A 14,419-nucleotide genomic window follows, 5' to 3' on the forward strand; every position below is an offset into this window, starting at 1 on the left:
ATTTCAGCAGCAAATTATCCTGAGATTGCTGTACAGTGAGGAATGGGAAATATACCATTTCCCTCACTGCAGTGCAATCTCAGAGATAGTATATATAATTAGCAGGTGGTGGGGGCTTGCCCACCTGGTACAGTGCTGTTTTTGAGTTTTTACATATGTTGGGCTTTTTAATAATGTTTTCCCCACTGAGTATCAGTTAATGAAACTGCATAGATAAATCAGCTATAACTAAAACCTGGCTAATGAAATAAAATGCAACAGATGCAGAAATCCTACCTCAAGGCTTGACTGTAAAAACAAATGAGCTGGTGGTGTTGCATTACTCTGTTCAAACCAGATGAATGTATCCAAAAATTATTTAACTGTGCCTCTCCTTGACAAAGCAGAACTACTGCTTATTATTGTGCATATCAAGCAATATGTTTGACTACAATTATTAATGAGTTGTTTATCTCCAAGTCCAGCTAGTGAACTAATTAATTTACTCAAAGGCTTATCTTGACTTATATCTTAAAAACTGACATCTTCATTCCATGAGATTTCTACAAAAAACAGACTGACCAAAGAAGAACAAAAAACAACATCTGTTTGTTTTTACCCACTTAATCAATCAAATTACCAGAAAAGACAAATCAGTAGGAAAGTGGCGTCTATTATACTGGATCCTTACTTCTAACCAAAAAACATTTAACAGAGGCACTCCTGTCAGACAGAGCAAGTGACTGCAATCCTGCCTTCATAACATGGAAACACAAGTTGGAGGAGATACTTTTACTTACTTTTATGTTAATTCAGAAAAGAATTGCAAAAATGCCTATTTTCCTCCATAATGGCCTAATGTATGGAACCCCACTTAAAACAATTCCTTTTGATGAAGTATTAGTAACATTCAGTAACACTTCTCTTGATATTTGTAATGCCATGTCATCACTCCAATAGAAAAGAGCAACGCACAGAGAAGCTCCATGGCCATTATAGGACACAAAAAACACAGCCTTTAACAGTACAAAAATCTCTTAAAAATAGTCAAAAACGTATAAAAAGGTAAAAAAAGAATACTTTAGCAATATTCAGTGTGAAAACAAACATAATATGAAATAACTGTGGAATAATATATATAACATACTCTACTCAGGTAAAACGAAAAATCACAACCAGAGCCAAACCATGGATTTTACAATAGCCAATGCAATGAATATACACTTTATAGAATTAAAGAAAGAAAGAAAAGAAAGGAAACCTAGCTGCCTCACTTAATCCTAAATCTATCATAATCTTTTGCTACAGTAACACTCTAACCACTGCTACACAAATTACTACCGCAAAGTATGCTGGTGAATGGGGCTGTTTCAAACACATACTGTTGGCTAGGATAGAACTTCTGGTCTTTGAAAGGAGGGAACTGAGTCACGAACTGCTGGCAGATGATAGAGAACTGTAGCAGGCCACTGATGTACTAAATCATGAACTGCTGCCAGATGATAGAGATCTGTAGCAGGCCACTGATGCACTGAGTCATGAACTGCTGGCAGATGTCAGAAAACTGTAGCAGGCCACCAATCAGTGATGCTGGGGAGGGGGATTCTAGACACTGATCAAGGGTACTGATGACTGATGGATGTTAGGTGCTAACAACTACAAGACACTGATCATTGGAAGAGCAACACCAGAAAACTAATCACTGGTGTGGTGGGTGGGAGAGTAACACCAGAATACTGACCATGGATGCATCTCTGGGAACACCATTGAAAATGAACATTGATGAGAGGGAGTGGGTACAACACTAGAATACTAATCAAAGATAGATAGAAAGGAACTGATCACTGATAGATGGGAAGGTGAAACATCACCAGGATACATCACAGATAGGTGGGGGAGGAATGCTAGGACACATATCATAAATAGGTTGGGAGAGGACAACAGTGGGATAATGATCACTGATGAATGTAGGAGAGGAGCCAACACCTGGACACATCACAGAAATGTGGGTAAGCAGTGACAAAACTGCGATCACTAATGGATGGAGAGAGGACAGCATTGACACACTATGCACTTGTGGGTGGGAGAAACAACACCATGGCAGAGAATTCAGACAGTGGACAAATCTACAACACAGAATGCTGATTGGGGAGAAGTAACAGAAGGACACCAACCACTCACTGATGTAGGAGGGGACAAAACAGGAACTCTGACTTCTAATGGGAAGGTGCAAAGAACATCAGGATGCTGACCACTAATGGATAAGGAGAACACTAGGAGAGGACTCATTGATGACTGTGGACAGGGGCGGGGGGGTGGATAACACAGAGAAACAAATCCATTAAGGGTTAGGAAAACAGCATCAGGACATCAATCACTCATGTTTGGATGGGCTAGTATAACTAAGCTGGCATCACAGTGGTTTATCTACAATGGCTTATTCAGTCTACCTATATCAGAAGAAAAATGACCTGTGTACCGTACAGTTTGGAGTCTTATTTCATATGAACATCAAAGCTTACCTGTGCAAGTCATCCCTAAACCTCAAATGGCAGTGCTTTAAAAACTAAGATTGGATCATATGGTCAGAAGCCTGGCAGCCTACCAAGTTACAGAAACTTTGTAGCAATACAAGGAAAGTGATCATGTGGACCATATAATGTAATTTAAAATCTTTCCACAGATGCACTTAAAAGTTATCCTCCTTTCAGGACATGTAATAGCACTCATTTTCCAAATCAAGTAAACCGTAGAGATTATATTCTGTATATCCTTATTCAGGATTACGTTTCTAGACTAAAAGCAAGCTGCAGTCTATCTTAGTGGTTCCTCCCTTGCTTCCACTTATTCTTTTGCCAGCCTTGTTGTACAAACTTTCACTGCTGTCATACCATTGTTGTAGTGTTTTGTTTACATGACTATTAATGCGTTGTCAAGTTATATAATTCTAGTCTGCATTCTTTTATTATTTATTTATTTATGTAACATTTGTTTACTGGAAAGGTCCAAGTTGAAACGAAGCCAATTTTCAGTGGAGGCCTGGGGAGAAACACTGTAGATGCATGTCTTTGTAACGTGGGAGGGGGGGACTGGACCACCCGGAGGAAACACACACGAATGCAGGGAGGACATGCAGACTTCACACAGAAGGCACTCCAGCCAAGAATAAAACCAGAGAATGAGAACCTCTTGCTGTGAGGTGACAATGCTACTGCTGCACCACTGCACCATATGTTTTGAGTCAGCAAAGCTGGCATTAAGCATGCAGAGTAGCACCACGGCACAACAGTTAGTTTTGTTACCTCACCTCTCTTACTTTTGCAGGCTAAGTTTCATCTACATATATAATCAGCATGACCTCCTAGTCACTTTTGCCCAGAGTTTCTGATTTCCTGCCATATCCCAAACACATGCAAGTTGGCGAACTTGTGGCCCTCTGTATTGCCTATGGTGTAGGGTACTGTCTTTGTGAGTGCATCAGCAATAAATTGGCATCCCATCCATGAACAGATTTCAACATTATGCTTCCTGTTATCAGATAAGGCTTCATATTCCATACAAAGTAAGGAAACAACAGGATTTAAATACATTAAAAAACAACTACTTAAATTCCTGCATAGAGGACAATCCTTATGCTTTTTAACAGGACATTCCTAATGCTAAAAATGTGGCTCAACATGCACTAAACAGATTATGTTACTCCCTAAATTAAAAGAGCTATTTGCACAATCTTAACCTTGTGAATATGTAGATTAACTGCTTATGCTGCCAGATACAGCAGAAAAATTCCAACTGTTTTGTCAATTATACCAGATAACCGTTAATGCTCATGACACTTTATGCATTGTTTAATAACTATTCATTGTATTTGTAAATTATCACTACACTTTATATATTTTATATCAACAATGACGTGTAAATGTTTAAACATGTTGGAAGTAACTGCATAATGACACATTTCTCATCTATCTTCTTGTAAATGTTAACTTTTTCTATCACACTGTGTTAAATTACTATGACTCTGTGTTCAAATTTGTAAATGCTATTTGGCCAGGGTTATGGTTGAAAATGGTCCGAGAACCAGACTGCCTACCCTGTCAACAAAATTATAAAATATTTTTTTTTTTTTTGGAAAATGAATGATTGCATTAAAATATTCAGTTTCTTTTTATTAAAAATACAGAGTGGTAAAAACAATAATGTCAAAGTGGTACTCCCTTTATGTCTCATGTGCATCTTAATATCAGATAGCTTATTATATTCTTATCAGGCTGAACAATGTGATATAGGTCTTGCTTTCATTGTAAATAACAGCTCTGTTTAATGAGTATTGATTCAACCATAATGTAATAATTGCCTGATGGCAGCTTTTTCCACATTTGATATTTGGCAAATTGATCTAGTTAAATGGTCTGCCATTTATGGAAGGAGAAAAAGGCCAAAAAACCTTTATACATGCAGCATATAGAATATGAACACATTTCAGCGGCTGACTATTAAAATGTATGTATTTATTTATTATTTATTTATTTGACATTTGGTAACCAAAAAAGTGTGACTGGGTAGGGATTACTCATTTTCAGCAGTGGCCTGGGGAGAAAAGCTCCACAAATAGACAGAGGAAAATAATTCCACAAAAAGACTAAGAAATAAAAATTACATAAAAGGATGTGACATTACAAATAAAATACATAAATTAGTACAGTATTTACATGTGAAGTAATAAATTCTAATTAGTATAAACTGTCTCTGAATTACAGTTTTTCAAAGAGTAATAGATTGGTGGCAGAAGGAGAGGATATGAAAAAACGGAAAGATGTTTAAGAATACGTTATAGGTAAGAGAAGAGAAAAGGTGGAAATAGTAGAATGCATAGTTGAAGAATTATGGTAACAGTATGAGACAAATAGGGTATTACGTTAAAAAGTAAAGTGTTAGTATGGCTAGTGGTATAGGAGACAATAGCTAGGAAGAAGAAGAACATGAGTAAATCCAGGATTTGGAAAGATGTTCTTTGAGGAAGGTCTTGAGGTTTTGGTAGTGAGGAACTTGTCTGATTGATACTGACAAGCTGTTCAAGGTCTTGGCTCCTGGTCTACCTGTAATTATTGAACAAACCACTTCACTGAAGTTCACAACAATGAGACAACATTGCCAAAAACTTAATTTTCTGAACATACACATCACCGGAGTTTTACTCTGGGAAAGGAGACACTAAGCCACCAAGTAAAAACAAATACACCACAGCATATCAAACCCACCAAAGTGGGGGCATTCTCCCCCCAAACCCCACATGTGGGGGGCTTTGCCCACCACACCCCCTAACTAAATATACCAACTGCAAGATCGGATAGGCAGGATTTTAAAAAAGCTAGGGATAATCAGTAAAGAGTAATGAACAAAGTGGTGGTATAGAACAGATGTGCAGGTGGGATACATTAGTCTACTTGAGATGGGATTAGGTAGAATGAGGGAAATGAAAGAGATAAAAAGATTATAGTGAGGAGACTTAGGAGAAGCATGGTGGAGTAGAAAGGCAAGTAATGTTGTGCATCAGAAGAATGTGGTTTAGAAAAGGAATTGGTTAACTGGAGCAGTACAGTGTAACAGAGTACTAAAGGACTTTCAGTGTTCTGGCAAATGGGCAGTATGGGACAGTAATACATTGCAGCGGCATATAGAAACTTTCATTGCACTGGGAAAGAGTAATGAGGAACCACAGTACAGTGTGACAGAGGGGTAGACACTTGCAGTGCACTGGGAAAGAGTAATGAGGAACCACAGTACAGTGTGACAGAGTGGTAGAAACTTGCAGTGCACTGGGAAAGAGTAATGAGGAACCACAGTACAGTGTGACAGAGTGGTAGAAACTTGCAGTGCACTGGGAAAGAGTAATGAGGAACCACAGTACAGTGTGACAGAGTGGTAGAAACTTTCATTGCACTGGGAAAGAGTAATGAGGAACCACAGTACAGTGTGACAGAGGGGTAGACACTTGCAGTGCACTGGGAAAGAGTACTGAGGAATCACAGTACAGTGTGACAGAGTGGTAGAAACTTGCAGTGTACTGGGAAAGAGTAATGGGGAACCACAGTACAGTGTGACAGAGTGGTAGAAACTTGCAGTGCACTGGGAAAGAGTACTGAGGAACCACAGTACAGTGTGACAGAGTGGGAGAAACTTGCAGTGCACTGGAAAAGAGTAATGGGGAACCACAGTACAGTGTGACAGAGTGGTAGAAACTTGCAGTGCACTGGAAAAGAGTACTGAGGAACCACAGTACAGTGTGACAGAGTGGTAGAAACTTGCAGTGCACTGGGAAAGATTACTGAGGAGCAGCAGTACGGTGTGACTGGGTGCTAGAAACTTCCAGTAGCTACACTGTTACAGATAATGGTGGTGAAGTGGAAGAGTGAAACAGGATTGCAATAAGTTGTTATGAAATTAAGATGAAGAGGTAGAGAACTGTCCGAAGAGTATTGCCAGTGGAGTATTGGAAGATAAGATATTCTATTTGGAGGTAGAGTAATGGGTAATTATAGGTGAGGTGGATGGAGTGGAACAGTAAGATAGAAAAATAAATAGTGGGCATGTTAGGTGGTAAGTGGTTAAGACATACGGCTATTAATAACTGTGATACTAAGAATAAGGTGCATATAGGGTGTTATAGACAGAGAATGTATGAGGTGTAGGATGTCTTAATTACAGAAATGAGTAAAGTTAAGGTGTTAAGTTTTGAAGGGGAAGAAGTGAGAGAAGATGATATCAGAAAGGAAGTGGCAAGTTAAGTGAAGGCAGGAATTGAGAGGAGATGATGTCAGAAATGGGAGAGGTTTGTTAAGTATAAATGTAGGGATAAGGGTGTGTAGTAATTGGGGGAAGGATAGGGGAGTGGACTGAGCCTGAGCACAGTGCTAGTGAATGGAGTGCGTGGAGACAACCAGTTAAGTCCTACATAAAAAACTATCTGTGAGAAAGCAGTGCGTTGTGTTGCAGGGATATCATATATCAAATGTGAGAGCATTGATAGCTATAGAGAAAAGTTAAAGGGTTAAAACTCTCTTTTACACTATGCTAGAATGGTAGACTAGATACTGTTATAGCAAGTGGGAACCACAGAATATACTGAAAAGAAAAGAATATGATAGCTAGTAATTGACTATGTATGTTAAAAAGAGGGTTTAGAAAAATAGATGTTGAGGGGTGAAATGTTTTAGTACACATTATTTTCTAGTTTAGTTAGTTGATTAATTGGATACTGAAGAGGTGCTGACTGGTATTAAGGTAAGCATTTCTAGGGAGAATAGGTGACAGCTTTGTTAAATCCAATCTGCCTTTAGGTTATCGAGGGCCAGCTAGAATTAGGAATAACAGGTCGAAGTTACTTTACGGGAGTGTGTATACTTGGCTACAGTGTATGTGAGGTGTTAGGGTGTCTGCCAGTGAAAAAATACAATTAAACAGTTGAGCTATGTCTGGCTGTGTCTGTTTTGTTTACTGCTAGGGATGGTTAAAACCTCATTACACTGGTGGGACACTATGATGGGTTTTCTTGACAAATGGCAGGGACCTTGGTGGTTGTGTGTCATTCCACGTATATGCATTACTCTTGAAGAAGCAGCCATTCCTTTGTGTGCACCAGAGTTCAATAACAAATAGAAGTTCCTATAAACTTGTCCTCAGTACATGCTTTAAGTAACACACTTTCCCTCACTTGCAGCCATCACCGTTCAACAATGAAAGAAAGCATAGAAATGTCAACACTCACAATGCCTAGTATCAACAAGCTGAAAAAAAAAACCTAGACAAGAGTGAATCTTGACAATTGCTCTTCTCCTTAAAACTTATATTTGCAGGTGGTGGCAAACCCGCCTCTGCTGCCCCCCAAACTTTTACATGCCAACTCCAAGATTGCTATACCTCAGAGAAAAGAGAATATCTCAAGAAATAGCATCTTAGACTTAAAATATATAAGTCTTATCTTTCGTTCATTGAGCTTCTCTATTTCAGGACTCGCTGTAGTAGCTCCTAATATTTCAAATGGTTACCCATTTGGGCCATCTCTTCAAAGTAATCTTCAACCCTTTCAGCCTACAAAGGAAAAGCAAAGACTGTATATAGTGTGTATTCTGGATGTTGGTGTATGATGAAGCTATTGTTTTAACATGCTCCAAAGGATACTGGGACAAAAATGAATGGAAGGCAATATTGGCTTGAGAAAGTAAAGAGAACATTGTGAAATACCATTTACTATCAAAATCTGGAAATGCACTACTTCTTTGTTGATCATGGCGTTGAAATACAATGTAGAAAATAAAAATGTTTTTATGCCAACATTTTGAAACATACTGAAATAGACAAAACAAAATCCACGTCTGCTGACGTGGATTTAGTTTTATCTATTTCAGTTTGTTTTAATTTTTCTGTTGCAACATTTTGAAACATGTTAAAGTCGATTTTCAGTGTGCAATGTTTTGGAAAAAAATGACTGTTGAACTCATTTGCTATCCGGATATCGGTATTATGCATTCACTGATTTTACTTTCAACTTCACAAAAGTTTGAAACTGTACATTAGGTGTTATAGTACTTGAAGAAGTGTATTTCTGGATTTTGATAGTAAAGTGTGAAATACATATTACTTCTCAGCAGTGTATTATCTTGGAATTCTGAAAAGTACTACAGTGGTCTTTTGATTACTATGGAAGTAAATCCTGACAATGCCAAGTTCAGACAGATGAATTATTGATACTGAATCTTATATGTCAGCAGAATGCAGACAGCAGTGAGGAAGTCTATGCTGGAAAATTAGACTACTAGCTATAATATGTAAACATAAAAAGATAATTCAGAACTTAAAAAAGTATCATGGCTGAACATTATTGACTCAAGGTCCAGGAAGGCACACTCTCTCAGCTTGATTAAGTATATTTCATAGTAGTAGTAAGAAATCCATAAGAAGCATCCATCTTTCATTTCTCTTCCTGCATTTAATTTGTTTCTCTGCAGTAATGTAACCAGACCAAATGGTACCCTCTCTGTTTCTTTCTGCAGAGAAAATGTAAGAATTATTTTACTAGTAGTACATCTTTTGCACTTATTGTAAACTGCAGACTTGGACAAACTATCCACAGCTGTGTAAACCTGATGTATTTACAGAAATACCATCTTGAGCCTGCGTCATTTTTAGGTCATGTAAAGTGAAAGGCTCACTATCTTATCTCCACATTCTGTTATGGGGGTGCATACATATTATTGTTTTAAAACAACTGACCACAATGGTATAGTTTTTAACAACATGTTCTCATCACATTATATATTAATCAGATTATGAAGCAACCGAAGTTTTCAGCAGTATAAAAAAAAAGTTTTTTTTTTGGTAGTCCTTTCCATGAGTTAGGTTAACTTAGTTTTTTTTTTTTTGAAAGTAAAATGACACAGTATATTAGGAAAGTTCCTAGAATTAAGTTAGCTAAACAGTAAAACAGTGTTTTATCAATAGTTTAGCAAGAAACAATGAATTTACTGCTTACCCAAAATCCAGCAATGTTTTAATGGTGCCTCTGTGTTAGCAGACGGTCTGTAATACAACCTGGAAGACACTGCAGTGTTCTTACTTCAGCCCACCTTACCAGTATATCTTGTATCAGACCAGCCCTTTATCAGATCTAGTAAAACATGTCATACAATGTTATTTAAACTAAAAATACCCAATCACATTTCAAATAAAACAATCCTTTTGAACAATTGCATACATAAGAATAGAAAGATCAAAACACCATTGGTTAAAAAGTTAAGCATCACTGATAAAATTGCTTTGTTCCTCGTATCATATAAACTAACAAGTCACAAAGCTAGATGTCTGAACACCTGGTGAATTACTTCCTAACCTTCAAACTGAAGATACTTCCTTGTTTGTCATGATATATCATTTTGTTCAGGTAAATTGTCTATCAGTGTTACTTAAATGCCAGTGTGTATGTGTATATGGCATTGATTAAGTTTGTGTACATATATGTATTACAGTGATTTTTTTTCAGTATATTACAGTGCTTTTTTTTTGCTTCCTACTAGCCTGATCCCTAGTTAACCTAATCTCTCTCAAAAGATCTTAAAAAGGCAAGGCAATATAACCATGTTGTAGAACTTTCAAACTAAAACAAAGAGGGAGAAAGTCACATAGAAAAAACAATCAGTAAAAACTAAGTGAAAGCTCCAGCTAGGCTAGAACTTCCACTGAGTGACCTCTCAAACCTCCTGTATAAGAGGCACATGACATATATGCAAATGACCCTTATGAACATCAGGTGTTTCAGTTATATGGCAATTCTAAAAACCTATGACTTATTTCTTTTTAAATGATTTCAATAGATGATTTCAGGCCAATAAAGCCAAACCCCATTAGCTGTGGATATGAATAGTTCAGCGTTGATAAAATCTCATCAACACAGCACTAACTGTGAATATAAATAGCTCAACCTTGTTATTACCTCATCAACACAGCACAAATAGAGTGTTTGACTAAGCATAACAAACACATGGCTGTTATACCCAGCTGATGTCCATTACCATTAGGGTGATTGCAAAATATCCCAACTAACAAACTAAAACAAAGAGAGAGAAGGTCACACAGAAAAAAAAAATCAGTAAAAACTAAATGAAAACTCCAGACAAGCTAGAACTTCCACTGAGTGAGCTCTTTAACCTCCTGCGTTAGAGACATATGGGATATATGCAAATAACCCTTATGAACATCAGGTGTTTCAGCAATATGGCAACTCTGAATACCCATGACTTATCTCTTTTTAAGTAGTTTCAATAGATAATTTCAGGCCCATAAAGCCAAACCCTACTAACTGCAAAGATGAATACTTCAACCTTGTTATAACCTCATTAGCACAGCACAGAGCATTTAACTAAGCATACGAAACACAGGGCTGTTATACCCAGCTGATGTCCATTACCATTAGGGTGATTGCAAAATATCCCAACTAACAAACTAAAACAAAGAGAGAGAAGGTCACACAGAAAAAAAAAATCAGTAAAAACTAAATGAAAACTCCAGCCAAGCTAGAACTTCCACTGAGTGACCTCTCAAACCTCCTGTATCAGAGGCATATGGGATATATGTAAATGACCCTTATGAACATCAGATGTTTCAGCTAAATGGCAATTCCGAATGCCCATGACTTATTTCTTGGTAAGTAGCTTCAGTGGACAATTTCAGTTTGTCTTGTAGGTACCGTGTGCCTCTATCTATTATATAATCAGATTGCCATACAATCAATGCTCCTTGTGCTTGTTTTGTAAGTGTTTTATGCCTCCCTCTGTGAAATAATCAGATGTCTGTACTACCGGTATTCACTGGTATTCACTGTGTTTGTCTTGTAAGTGCAGTTAGCCTCTATCTGTTATATAATCAGATTGCTATAGTACTGGTACACACTGATACTCTTTGAGTTTTTCTTGTGAGTATAGTGTTCATGTTTCCCTGCTTAATCTTTCATTCATCAACCTCTCTCATTTCATCCAGTTTAGGGTTCCTGGATAGCAAGTGACTAAGTCAGTACTCAGTGGCTGCCTGGTAGCTCTAGTATACCAAGACACATATGAGCATGCACACACACACACACACACACACACACACACACACACACACACACACACACACACACGCACGCACGCACACACACACAGACACACACAGATTTTTGGTGGTATATACCCTTATTTTGGAGGACCACTAACTCACCTTAGCAGAATTGTGGGATGTGGAAGGCAACCAGACCACGCACTAAAAATGCAATTTTATTTCAGATACCATTTAAATATTTCATGAATATTTTAAAGTACTTCTTTGCTTTCCTGTTGCACTGAAATAGTATTATTGAGATGAGGGTAGTAAAACAAAATAAAATATAGAATCCTTTGCAAGAACAGAGGAGTCATAATAATATCAATAGCATGTCATACCATTTCATATGACTGCCATAGATGATTAACCTGTTGAAAGTACTTTTTCTCACTTCCCTGTTAAATGTAGCGAATCTTTTATTTTTTTCCTGTGAAAAATAAAAGCTGTTTTTACATTGCCATATTGTGTTGGCAACTCATAAATTCAGTACAGTATTGCAGATATTGTTTTATGTTTATTTACAGTCCATGCTATTACAGGTGCTTTTAGCAGCTTCACTTTTTCTCATTGCGAACATTGATCTTACTGGAGCTACATATTCTTTCCCTTATGATTATACCACAAAATGTTATTTGGAGAGCTCAATTTTCATTCAATATCAGAGTCATGCAAACTTCTGCTGTTGAACTATATGAAGCCCTCCCATCTCTAACCATCTCAGAGATGTAACTATTATATTATATGCATGGTGCATGTCAAATAGTGCATTTTAGTCCCATTAAAAAAAAATAATAGAATGACTTTAAAAATAACATTCAACACAAGTACGTATTACTAGAAATAATAATTTTCTGTGGCATCCTTAATGGAGCTGCTTTTGTTGTTAAGCACAAAGACAACTCATTCTGTGAGTAGCTAAAACTGCTATAATTAATCATGATCTATAGCAATCAGTGCATGACATTACTGGTTTACAAGTTTATAAAATACTGTGTTCATTTTAAAGTATAAAAAATAAAGACATAAAGCATACACATGAAAAGCATGGTTGCATCTATAACCATATTAGTTTCCTTTTAAAATATTAAAAATAAGTATGAAAATGTGTTGATATGCATAACCATGCAATTTCTGAAATTACAGGTATACAACTTTATACTTTGTACTTATGATAACAACAGAAAATATTAATTAGCAACTGTTTGGTACTGTTTTTAATATGTATTTATAGACACACACTAAGCAGAAATATATATGTACTAAGCAGAAATATTTTCTCTATAAAACTGCAGCGGCAAGTACACAAACTTAGATTTGACTCTAGATTTTCAAGATTTGTGCCATACAGAAGCAACCTGTAGGTAAAATAGGTGAAATAAACTTTTCTTTATCTATGTGTATATCTGTCTAGGAAGTCAATATGCCTTGTTTTCAAGTATTTGTTCAAGATATTAACATGCCATGTAGGTTTACTTACTATTATCTTTTTAAAGTAACAGTTATAAAAATTAAATGAGGTTTATACTGCAACAAAGTTTGTATAGTGGCATGTTGTCCTGATAGTGTTATAGTAATGGCTATATAACAATGACTGTTTTATAACAGTTTTTACAGCTTATTGATGCCATAACTAAACATCATCACAGTTCAGTGACAGTCATCCTCTGTATGTTATATATAAAAAAATAACGTTCCCATAAATTTAAAAGGAACTTTGACACATACATATATTACAAGTTCAAACCCTCAGCTTAGCAACCTTTACTCATGCTGTTATTCTGCAGCAACATGACAGAATAAGTGTAACATTAAAACTTTCCCGAATGATTTACGTTATTAATTACTGATAGGCATGAGCGTTTGCTGCCATTTCAGAGAATATTTGAAATCATTTAAAACAGATCCAGGGAATATCCCTTAAAATTAAAGTCAATGGATAAATATCTGTCCAGAAAGTAGAAAAAATAAGCATGTATTTAAAAGACATGAATATATTAGAAGTGAAGTCTAACAGATTGTAACAGATTGAATCTTTGGTTCATTGTAAACCACCAAGCCCAAACTGTTTGCTTCATGTAAAATTTGACGCCTGTAAAAAAAACAAATGTCAAAACAAAGCAATAAGCAAAATAATGTTGAGTACTGTACACATTTTCAAATTTATTTTCCATTACCTTCATGGTTAGTTGCAGTGCCTTCTTTAGATACCTCTGTTCTAGCTTATGGTTCCTATAGAGCTTTCCTTTTTCTCTCTGATGCTTTGGAGCAAATGTTACACATTTACTCTAAGGTTACATTGTTATCATTTCAGTGACTAGTTGCTTAAAGTGGGTGTGGTAGTATAAATATTAGCACAAAATTTTGCAACGACTGATTGTTGCTTCTTGATCAGCAAATTTCTGATGTAATGATGGCAGTTTGCTTTGGGGTTTATTTAATTACTTTTTTATTGTTGTTACTTTTCAAAACTAGATTACACAAACTACTTTTGGCTGTTTAGCAGTTGCAGAACTCCTATGTGGGGATAAGGGTTAATCATCTTTTTTCCTGCTTATGCTACAATCACAACCTTGTAATACACTCAATATAAACAATGCCCTTTGAAACGACAGTATGACAAATAATCACATAAGTTTTCATTCACAGCGAGATGCTTCTCTGTTTTTTTTTTCTTTTTTGCTCTGTCAGCATACAGTATATTATGTTGGTTGCCTGAGGGTGTTATTGCTTAAACAAGAGAAGGGTAAAATCACATTATATCAAGTGTTTAGAAATAACAAAATTGTTTCAGAGTAAGCATTCCTAT

At 36.4% G+C, this 14,419-nt stretch overlaps 1 protein-coding gene across 1 annotated transcript in view; it reads right to left on the bottom strand.

Annotated features, from left to right (window-relative positions):
- Positions 1–13,913, bottom strand: part of LOC122809755 (carbohydrate sulfotransferase 5-like) — a 283,569-nt gene extending 269,656 nt beyond the window's left edge. The window contains exons 1-2 of the mRNA XM_044081475.1: positions 13,788–13,913; positions 9,512–9,646 (exon numbers count right to left, since the gene is read on the bottom strand). The gene's annotated coding sequence lies outside the window, so the exon portion shown is untranslated. The remainder of the gene's footprint in view (positions 1–9,511; positions 9,647–13,787) is intronic.
- Positions 13,914–14,419: the final 506 nt, after the last annotated feature.

This window comes from Protopterus annectens, chromosome 8.part0 (genome assembly GCF_019279795.1).
Source record: "Protopterus annectens isolate FY-2018-M chromosome 8.part0, PAN1.0, whole genome shotgun sequence".
NCBI classification, from domain to species: Eukaryota; Metazoa; Chordata; order Ceratodontiformes; family Protopteridae; genus Protopterus; species Protopterus annectens.